The sequence below is a fragment of the Delphinapterus leucas genome, chromosome 15, assembly GCF_059928025.1.
Source record: "Delphinapterus leucas isolate spDelLeu-1000000601 "Yukka" chromosome 15, BTC_Dleu_Yukka2, whole genome shotgun sequence".
In the NCBI taxonomy this organism is placed as follows: Eukaryota; Metazoa; Chordata; class Mammalia; order Artiodactyla; family Monodontidae; genus Delphinapterus; species Delphinapterus leucas.
The window spans coordinates 37,569,396-37,580,349 of NC_143143.1; positions in this window are offsets into that span (position 1 = coordinate 37,569,396).

The following is a 10,954-nucleotide window of genomic DNA, read 5'->3' on the forward strand; positions in this document are numbered from 1 at the left end:
GTTGTGTCCACCTCTGGCTGGAGGATCCCAAGCCTGTAGGCAGCAGGGAGGGTCCAGCCACCCAGAGTCCATGGAAGGGGTCCGTGGGCGGCTCCTGCTTCCTATCCCAGGCCAGACTCTTGGGAGCCCACAGGAGCACTTTGGGGGAAACCCGTTGGCCTCCTGGGACTGAGGTCATGGGGAAAAGGTCCTCCTGCTCCCAGGGGTCCCTGGGGTTCTACTCACTTCCCTGCACCCCACATCAGCTAGAGAGCAACTCAAGAGGCCTTACCAGTCTCTGATGCCTTGTAACACGGAGACCCCTGTTCCCCATCGGCAGAGCGGGGAGACCCGAGCACCCCCCACCCATCTGGACTCTGCCTCCGGAGCCCCTGTCCACCCCTGGTGGTCAGCTCATGTGCCTGACATGAGGCGCTGGGGTCAGCAGTGACCACAGTGGGCCCGCCGCTGCCCTCTTGGGGCTCATGGTGTGTGGGCAGGAGTCCAACCTGTCGCAATGACAGCTGATGGTGACCTGGGCTACTAGGGAAATAATCAGATAGGCTCATTATGTGGGGTAGTGCAGAAGGCTTCTCGGAGGAGGAGGCCTCTGGGCTGAGGGTGACGGGGCCAGCAGGGGAGAGGCAGGGCAGGCACGTTTAGCACTGAGGACACCACTCCCCACTTCTCCCAGGAGGGGAGATGTCCCCTTATGGCAGCAACTTGTAGGACGGTCTGGCTGGTGCGCCTTCCCCTTCCTCCCGACAGTGGAAGCAAACGGGTAACCCACTCAGTTCCCGTCAAGTCTCCTGGGAAGCGGTAATGCCCGTTCCGGCCTCTCTTTCTTCCCCCATCTCTCTGTCTTTAAGTCTGGTGCAGGGACATTCTGGCCAGCCAGCCCGGCTCCCCTCGTTGAACCCTCCCTCCCTGCCCATCTCCTCCACCTCCCCTGCAGCCCCCACCCAGGGGCGGCTCCTTGGAGTACTCACCAGGCCAGGCTATTTGCATCCCCTCTTGACACCCACCCAGGAGCCAGGCGCTATACCTGGTTAATTGTTTCCTACCACTGTTGGGAGCCCCCACACACACACCTCCCCCAGGCTGCCCCCTGCCTGCTCCAGAGCTCCCAGAGTCTGTGTGCACCCCTGATGACCCAAGGGCAAGGTCTCTGGGGCCGCTGGGCACGCGTGTCTCCGTTTCGTGGGCCTCCTCCGCAGGGGCCACCCAGCCTCACAGCCTGGCCCAGCACTCATGGTTCTGGCTTATCCACCCCATGGCTGCATAGGAATGTCCCAATTTAGTCCATTGCTCAGGTTCCGTGGGGCTCAAGCCTCTGCTCACTCAGGCTGACCTCCTGGCTGCCCATGGGGGAAGCTGCTCCTCTCTTTCCCCGTTGGCTCCCTCGCCGCTCTGAGGTGCCCAGGCAGGCGGACTTGGGTGCCCATTTCCCAGATGGGTAAACCGAATCTGAGCCTTCCCAATATGCCCAGCCCAGGGGAGCCAGCAGGGACCGTGAAGCGGCCTCTTGCTGGGGTCCCAGCATCCATCTGGGTGGCAGGGTAGGAGGGCATTTTGCAGACTGGAGCTTCAGGGGCTCAGTATCAAGGAGGATTTGGGTGGGGCCTCTTCGGGGCTTCATGCAAATGAGCCTGCGCTGGGGCTGTTTTGTAACAGCCTCGCCCACACTCCGGATCTGCCGCGCCCGCTGCCGCCCACGGACCCTGCGGAATTAGCTCGCAAATGGGAGGAACAGGTGACAGGGAGCCCGCGTGAGGGGAGTCAGCCCCGCCAATCTCACACCCGGGTGTGCGGAGCGGGAGGCAGGCGGGGGCGAGGGCCCGCGACCCCATCAACCCATCACAATCAAGATGTAGTTTGTCTCCTTTCCAAAGGCACGGAGCTGGCTGTGTCCCTGCTTTGCAAGAAAATGACTTTCCTGTCAGCTGGGAGCAGGACGCCCACCTCCCCAAAGCTCCAGCTCTGTCTTCCTCCACAACAGCGCCTGCTCCATCCACACTGCGGGCATTCCCGAGGCGATGAAAACCCCCGCTCAGCCTGGCCTGTGACATCCATCTGCCCAGCGGCGGGTGGGGCTGGGGCTGGTGTTTCATGGAAGGAAACACTCCAGCCAGTGCTTCCTGCTCAGGTTGCCTTCTGTCCCTGCCGCTCCCTCTGGGCCTGGCGGTCAGGTCACGGAGGCAGGGCCGGGCCAGGCTCCGCGTCCAGCAGCCTGCAGTGTGCACCCCACCCCCACCCACCACTCAAGCCAGCTCCCAAGGGTGCCTGCGGGGCCTCCCTGGCCTCAGGGCCAGCGTGAACATCCAAATGTGCTGGCCGCCCTCCCGGGGTGTCCAGAGGGGTACAGAACATTTTCTCAGCCTTAGATCGTCCTCTAACTAGGACACCCGAGAATGCTTCCCTCTGTGGGTGATGCCAGCGCCTTCGGGTCCCCTGGCAGCCCAGCTTGGGGGCTGATGGGCCAGAGGCACCTCTGGCATGACCCACCGAGGCAGAGCCCAGGAGGAGCGTCTGAGCCCACAAGCCCCTTCCATCCAGCTGACAGAGTAAAGGCCCTTCCCCTTCCCAGCGAGGAAGCCCACAGTGCTCAGAGGACAGACAGGTGTAGGGTGTCCTTCTTTAGGGCAGCAGATCCTGGCGCGCCCTGCCGCTGGGGACTTGCCCCACTTTGCTCTTCTGCCCAGGGCTTGGCCTGCAGCCCCGGCCAGCAGAGTAACCATGGGGGAATCACAGACCCTTCAGGCCTTTGCTGAGATCACACTGGCTGAGCACAGGCCAGCCCAGTGCCCAGCGCATACTGTACGGTCGCCGCTGTCCTCACGACCCCTACCCTCTTCTGCACACCCGCCTGCCCCCCCAACCCCTTACGAATAGATGCCTCCCCAGGTCCTCACAGAGCATGTAGGCTTCCTCTTTTAACAGGACCATGCTCCCCACCCAGACATTCCTCTCCGGGGACCTGGGCAGCTGTGAGGGGCTCCCGCCTGCCTTGCCCTCCTCACCCTCAGCAGGAGAAAGGCGTTCTGGACTCCCTTTCACCATCGCTCTCTTCACCATCACTTACCTGTTTCAGGATATTTTCTTTCTGTCTGCTGAATAGAGTGGAACATTCCACAATGTGGAAACGTGGGGACATGGGTCCCCTGACTCTGGGAAGAAAAGTTCCAGAGACCCCACTTTCCATAGAGTGATCAGCAGAACTTTGGGTTGATTTTGGAAGAAATCCTCCTACATGTTTTTCTCACTGCCCTGCCTTAAAAAAACAACAATAAAACAAAACGCAAAAACCCTTATCCTGGATGTGAATGGAATCTCCCGGGTAAATGGAATCTCACGGTGATCCCTGCCTTGGGAGGCTCCGTGATGCCAGGCTCCTTCTCCCAGCCGTGTTAGACCCCAATGTGTGTAAAGATCATAATTCACTTACTTACTCAAAGGGTACTTGGGAGGCTCCCAGTTTGCAGCCTACAGGGAACCTTCTAGTCTTGTGAGCACAAGAGCTTTTTGGCTGTGTGTGCACACCCAGGAGCAGGACTGTGGGGTTGTAGGGCACCTATGTGTCACCTGCAGGTAGGACTAAAGCCATTTTGAGGGATGAGGCCCTGGTTCCCTACATCCTCTCCAGCACTTGGTGTTTTCCCTCCTCTTAATTTTGGCCTTTCTGGCAGGTGCCACCCCTTCTGGAGAAGGGAGTTCACACACGCTTCAGCTGTTTCTTGATAATTCAAGGTCTCAATCATCAGTGTTACTCACAGTTCCAGATTAAGTAGCTCAGAGCAGACCAGCCCTCCCCATGTTGTGTGCTTAGCTCCCCCCTCACAACAACTCACCGTGCATAGACCACCAGAGTGCCAACCAGAGTGCCCGGGGCTCCCAAGACCTCCTTTGTGCCCTGTCAGCCACACCTTTTCACTCCCTGCCACTCCTGTACAAATATTGTCACTATCTGAGACATACTGAAAGAGAAAACAGTGAGTCCCTGGGCATCCTGCCATGCTGCTGCCCTGCCCTTCTGTGACCACTGGGCCTTTGTCCGGCTTCAGGCTTTGGAAGAACTGAGACTCGCCTCATCTTCCTCTGTTCATTCACAGATTCATAGTCAGCAAATACTCCCTGAGCATCTGGTCTGTGTCCAGAACAGCCTATGTCATGGATGAAGCTCAAGCACAGCCACAGTCCTGACCCTGTTGAGCTCGTAAGGCCACCCAGGGGCACACTGCCCATGCTGGGATGGGGTTGCCCCCCCAACACTGCCCCCACCCACAACCCAAAGTGCATGTTTTCCACAGAGGGGCGTGGGCAGTGTGGGACCTCCCACACTTGTTTATTGGGTGACCACCGTCCTGGTTCTCCAGGGACAGAGGGCCTCCCAGGATACATGACAGTCAGTGCCAAAGCTGGAAATGTCTGGAGAAATTGGGGTGAGTATGGACCCAGAGTTGTGGGGGGCTGCACCTGGGTCCTGGCCCAGACACTCTGCCTGCCTTGGGTATGGCTCAGGTCTGCCCCTGTGTCTTCTCAGTGCTGCTGCCCACTCAGGTCCAGTGAGAAAAGAGCCAGCCAGGGCTGCCTAGATGGGCTTCTGAGGCTGAGTGAAGGAGCGAAGGATGATGCCATTTACCAGGATCTGTACTAGGCAAGGCTGAGGTCACAGATCCCTGCTCAGAGGCAAGACTCTGTGGAGGGGATTTCCCTGGTGGTGCAGTAGTTAAGACTCTGAACTCCCAATGCAGGGGGCCCAGGTCCTATCCTGGTCAAGGAACTAGGTCCCACAAGCATGCAGCAACTAGCAGTTTGCATGCCACAACTGAGGAGTCCATGTGCCACAACTAAGGAGCCTGCAAGCCGCAACTAAGGAGCCCACCTGCTGCAACTAAGACCTGGCGTAACCAAATAAATAAATAAATATTTTTTAAAAAAGACTCAGTGGAAACATCTCAGGGAGACGCCTCCATGACAACCCGCAGAGGAGGCTGGTCCCTGTGTAGGTTCCTACAGTCCCCTTCACTTGTCCTGTGTGACCCTTTCTTGATGCACTGAGAGGGGGGCAGGGCTATGTTAGTCTCCTTCTCCTTTAAAGTCCGGTACCTGGTGTCTGATGGTCATTGGATGGATGGAGGGATGGATGGGGAGAATGTCGGCCCTGTCCAGCAAGCAGGCCGACTCCTTGCTGAGGTGTGAGTCCTAACTTCAGCTCAATGACAACTTTGGGTGATGTGTATTTAGTGGCTGCTCCTAACCAAATCCTGTGCTAAGGACTCATCTCCCAAGCTTCTGATCACCGTTCCTGGGGAGGTACACACCATCCTTCCCATTTTACAGAGGGACCTCAGAAGCCAGAGGGGCCTACCAGATGCCAGGCACCGTGACCCTGTCTTGATAACCCCCTCCAGTTTAGAAAAATGTAGAAGACTCAGGTTTCTAGAGCTAGGGTCATCCAGGCCCTCTGGCCACCTTCATCCCACCCCTCCCTCTCCCTTTAGTGAACAAGCTCCTCAGAAGACCCATGTGACCCCAGGAAATTGGGGAGAAGGAAGGGGAGGCCCCCCCTTTGGGGGTGATGCCCAGAGTGTCCAGGCCCACCTTAGTCCCACACTTGTGTGTGAGAGGGGACGCACACACAACCATTGGGGGTACAGGGTACAGAAGCGTAGACAATACTTCCCAGTGGTGTCCAGACGCCCTGCCACCGATGAGACACTTGTTATCTGGAAATGGATGTGGCCTCTGCTCCACGCAGCCCTGGCTTGATGGAGCTCCCTCCACCCAGGGACACCCAGCACTTGCCCTCTGCCTGCACTAGGGGCTGTCCTCTGGACAGAGCAGCCCCTCATCCTCCATCAGCCGGGATCTGGAGCTGGTCCAAGTGTCCCAGTGGTGGTGTCACCTGTCCCTTAACATCCAGCCCAGGAAGGGGCATTGACTGCCTGGTCACACACCCTGCTTATTCTCCCACATCCCCATCGCCCCGAGGCAGGGGGACCCCTCTCCCAACTTGTCTGGCATTTCAGCCCCCTCCCTTCCACCCCCAAGATGACACCCAGGAGGCACAAGACATGCCGTGAAGGAGCAGGAAACCAGGGAGCCGGCACCGGATCCTCTAGGCGGTTTCCAAATCCAGCCCCCCAGGGGGTCGCAGGGAGGAGCCGGCTGATCCTCCCCCGCGATGCACTCCTAAGTCACAGGCTCAATTTTTCTGGGTGGGAGAGCTAGATCTGTGGGTGGCACTTTTTTTCCTGGTGACGTCTAAATAACCATGACAGCAGCAGCAAAGGATGGCAGAGCCTGGCTCTCGGAAGAGTTTCTTCTGGGTCTTCCAGGCTCCCTCTGCCCTCACCCCTCTCTTTCCCTCTTCTCTCTTTTTTTCTACCCTCCTCACCTCACCTGTCTCCTCTTTCCTCTCCTCTCAGTCTCTCTCCTCCCCCCTCCCCATCCCTGCCTTCTGCTTCTCACAATGCAGGGAGCACAGCCACTGCTGGCCTCTGTCCCCTGAGCCAGGAAGTAGAGTCCAGGGACCAGAATGCCCACTCGCCAAAGTCCCCTCTGTATCCAAATATTTACACTGTGTCTGCACACAAAAATTAATACATCGATTTTGTCAGCCGATTCCCACTGCCTGCTTGGCCTCTGGAGAGTCAGGCCGGTACTGGCCCGTCCTGCCCGCCACAACGGCAGCACCCACAATGCTGCCCAGAGGCCGGCTGGTAGCGCATACAAAGCACCCGTCCGGCCATTATCATTCCGGAGCCGAAATCCACCCCGGCGTGCATCTCATCGGTCATTCAGCAGCCCTTAATGACTTGTCAGTTCCTTGCCCTGCCATTTTCTGTCTAATTAATTCTTTTATTGTGCACCGGATAAAGCAAGACAAAGGCCTCCCCGGCAATAATGATTCATTAAAATGCAGCGCCTTCGCTGGCGCTCTTGGCCCTGCACCAGCCCGGCTGCTCTGCTCAGCCGCCTGCACTCCCGCCAGGCCTCCAGCACCTTAACCCTTTGCGGGGTCCTGCGAGTGGCACCCTGGCACAGGGAGCCAGCGAGCAGGGCCGACCTGACCCGGTTAGGGACCTCTTGGAAAGGCCCAGCAGCAGCCTCAGCAGACCGAGCCCTGCGTTCTGGCCCCAGCCCCCTGGGGACGACAGGGGTTATGGAGAGCTTGGGGTGGGGGGGCGAGGTATCCGCTGCACACAGGACCTTGCTGGGGACAGCCCAGCCTGGGCAGGGGAAGCAGGAAGGCTGTGCAGGCCTCCACCACCGGCCATTCTGGGGCTGAGCTGAGGAAGTCACTATGAGGCTGGGAGAGATGAGGGGAGGGAAGACCCCAGGGGTCCGGGGACAAGTCTGCCAGCAGGATGGGGCAGGAAGGTTCCTGTCCCATGTGTCCAAGTGCTGGCCTCAGGCTCACCAAGTAAATCCCCAAGGCACCTCGGTGAGACCATCATCACCCCATGGTCATGGGGGGAAACTGAGGCACAGAGGGGTTGACAGGAAAGTGGCAGAGCTTCTATCCACCGGCCCAGACTGCCTTACTGCAGGGAAGCTTGGAGGACACCTCGGTGCAGCAGGAGGGGTCCCAGAGGCAGAGGCTGGGACGGGGGCATCCCAGGCCCCTGGCCTTTGAATGCACATTCTCTGCCCATTTCACTTTTACTTAATTTTCTTACCAGCAAATCCACCTTATTCTGCAGATGAGCAAGAAGCAGCATCATGTGATTGAAGGTGGTGATAATAGCACCAAGGGTTCTCTCAGGTATCTGTGCAAATGCTCCATCGCGGGCAGGTCCTACTCTCAGAGTCCCCCCAGTATGTCAGGGGGTCTTTTCCATCTTTCCTCCCTCCCAGAGGGAGGCCAGGTATCCCAAAGCCAGCCTGAAGAAGCAGAAGACAGGACACCCCTCACAGCCTGGTTGCCCAGGCACGCAGCCAGGGGTGGGCAGTGCTGGGCTCTCAGGGCCAGTCCTCGGCCCCACTCTCTGCTCCAGGACGTTCCTTACATGAAGGGGGGGCTGGAGCCCCATGTGCATCTCCCTCTTTTGCTCCTTCCCTCCCTGACTTTTCCCCTTTGTAGCCTCCTGCAGCCCCATCCTTGGAGACATCTGTACATCTGCTCCCTCCTGGAGGAGAAGTGCCTGGGCCAGGGGGCCCGAGTTTGGGGGCAGAGTGCGGCTACAAGTCTCCTTCCTCAAGAATGATTCCTTACCCCCAGTGCCTGGCAGAACAGCCCATCTCCCTTGTCTTGGGGTCTACACTGGCTCTGGGGTGAGACTGGGGGATTTGGCATCACGGGCTTTGTGGCCTCCAGACTAGGTCCTGGTCAGCACAGGTTTTCCATGAAGCCTGTTGGAATGTGTCCAAGGAGGCCGTCCACACAGGGTGTGAGGGCTTGCCTAGTGTCTGGTGGCCATCGAGTCACCACCTGGAAACACATCCTCCTAGCCCCACCTGATGCCATGGACCGCAGCCCCTACAAACCTGATCAGCCAGAGATGGCATCCACAGAGACCCTCTGTCCTGGGCTGGACTGGAGACCCCAGCTACACATTGGGGAGGAAAGAGTTGGTTCCACACCAGGCCAGGACTCTAAGTCTGTGATGCCCATCCTGAGTGCTGTCCCCCTAAATGTGGGCCAAAGTTGCAGCAGGCTGGGTGGGTCCTGAATCTGACCCTTGGGATCGGCCGGGTGCGCGGGACTTTGGGCCTCTCCCAGGCAGCTGCTCAGAGGACATGGGCCTTCCCTGAAGCTGACAGCCACACTGGCCATGAACTCCCATCCAAACAGAAAATCCACTTCTGAAAGCCGATATCATCCCAGGAAGAGTGATTGTGAACCAGAAGGGGCCTTTCCAACCCATCAGAGCAGGGCTGGATCATAAATGCCATTTCCCCTTTCTCCTTGAACAGGGCACTCTGTTCATCTGAGATCAGAGAGGCAATGCTCTCTGTTCTGCATGAGGAAATGAAAAATGAGGAACTTTTCCTGCCGGCCTGGCCCTGGGATGGGCCAATGGAACAGTCTAAATGAGAACAGGACTCCGGACCAGCTTGAGCAGACACTCTCTTAGACTTGGGGCGAGGCCGGGCGAGGCCGACCTTGGGAGTAACCTTGTCTGCTGGGCTTTCCTCAAAAATCCGTCACCAGCCTGAGGACCAGGGTAGCCCAGGGAACCCTCTCAGTAGCCCTGACCCCCCGGGGGGCCGCCCCAGCTGCCTTCTCAGAGTGTCACTGAGGGACCCAGCATTTGGGGAGACAGAGACCCCACCACTTCTAGGGTCCTTGGCTGTGGGTTCGGCCTGCGATGTCTGCCTGAGAATGCTCCCAGCGGGGAAGCCACCAGCCCAGGCCCCAAAGACGGGAGGGGGCCCTGGAGGGGCAGGGACAAGGTGCAGGGCACTGGGTCTCCATGCCCTCGGCCAGGCAGGGTGTGGTTGCGCCAGGACCATGTGGCTGTCCTTCCTCTCCCTGGAGCGTCACGAGCTCAGATGTAGGAAACCCATGGGAACCTTGCCCAGAACCTGGGGCCATGGGGGCTGTCACACAGGGTGGGTCAGCGGGAAAAGACCGGGACCTGGGGAGTTAATACACAGGAGCCCCTCCAACTCCAAACAAAACTGGCAGAGCCTCCAGCCCTCGGGAACCTGGCAAGGCCTGAGCGATCCCAGAACAGCAAAGGGGAGGCCTTGCTCCCTCTGTCAGCAAGCTGGACACTGGGGGCTTTCCTTGGTTTGGGGTGTCAATGCGAGGGCTTAGAGGGCCATATGGACCTGGACAGCCCTTCGCTGGATGCAGGGCAGGCTGGGTTGGCTCCTCGCAGGCGGCCGGCTGCGAAGGCAGCGGGCCTCCGTGAGCCTGGATGTCTACATCCCCCCACCTCAGACCCGCCTCACCCGGGAAGCTTGGCAAACACTGGTCTCACGAACCCTCATAAATCCGGGCAGCTCTTCCCAAACGCTGCTCTTGGCAGGCCCTGGATGTGGCTCCCCAGCGCGGGGTGAGGGACGCGCCCTGGATTGCAGCCACGCGAGCGGCTGGGCAGGCGAGGGGACGGGTGCGTGGCCCCATACCCAGGCCATCCATTAAAATTGCATAGGTTAACTGCCTTGCGTATCTGGGTTCTCTTGAGAAGCATAATCTTCCTCTCACCCCCAGATGCATCTGCACAGCTCAGAGGTGGGTGCCTCCAGGCCCGTGTGCTGGGGAGGCCCAGCCGGGGAGCAAGGCTGCCCCTCGCTTGCTGTTGCTCCCACAACCGTTTCTTCCTAGAAACCCTTTCTGCCAACCAGACAGTCCTGTCCGGGGCCTGCAGGGCGGCTTTTATCCAGCTCCCAGCCTGGCTCTGAGCCAGTGCCCGAAAAATGTCGTCAGCCACCCAGAAACCAGCTCTGGGATTCGCCTGGGAGGAAAACACGGCCCAAATCTGGCCCATCTGGACCCATTTTGCCTACTGAGGAGGTTCCCCCCCGCCCCCCCCCCCCCGCCCCCTCGCAACACACACCAGGAGGAAGATGCATCCCCGGCTTCCTGGAGGCTTCTGAGATCTATTCTTTTCAAATTCAGACGCAGCACCCAAGAGGGAGGGTGGTCTGGCCAGCCGGCCCCTCCCCCCGGGGAGCCTGGGGTTAACCCTCACAGAACCCACTCCTGCCTTGGCCAAACCCCTTCAAAACAGGACCCCCATGGTCTCGGAGACCCACAGCCCCCACGCTTATGGAAAGCAACACACAAAATGCAGCCCACGTAGATAAAAAGCATTTTTTAATTTTATCAAATTGATCTGTACAAAAGTTAGCCTTGCTTGGTCAGAAAGTAGCGAAACACAGCAGGTAAGTGACAGCGAAAGTCCAAACTTGACACCGAAAAATATATTGCATAAAAATGAGTTTGCTGTAGTTCCCTGCCCCCACCCCCAGGAAGAGATATGCAAAACAAAAAATTTTTTTCTAGAAAATGGTAGGAAAA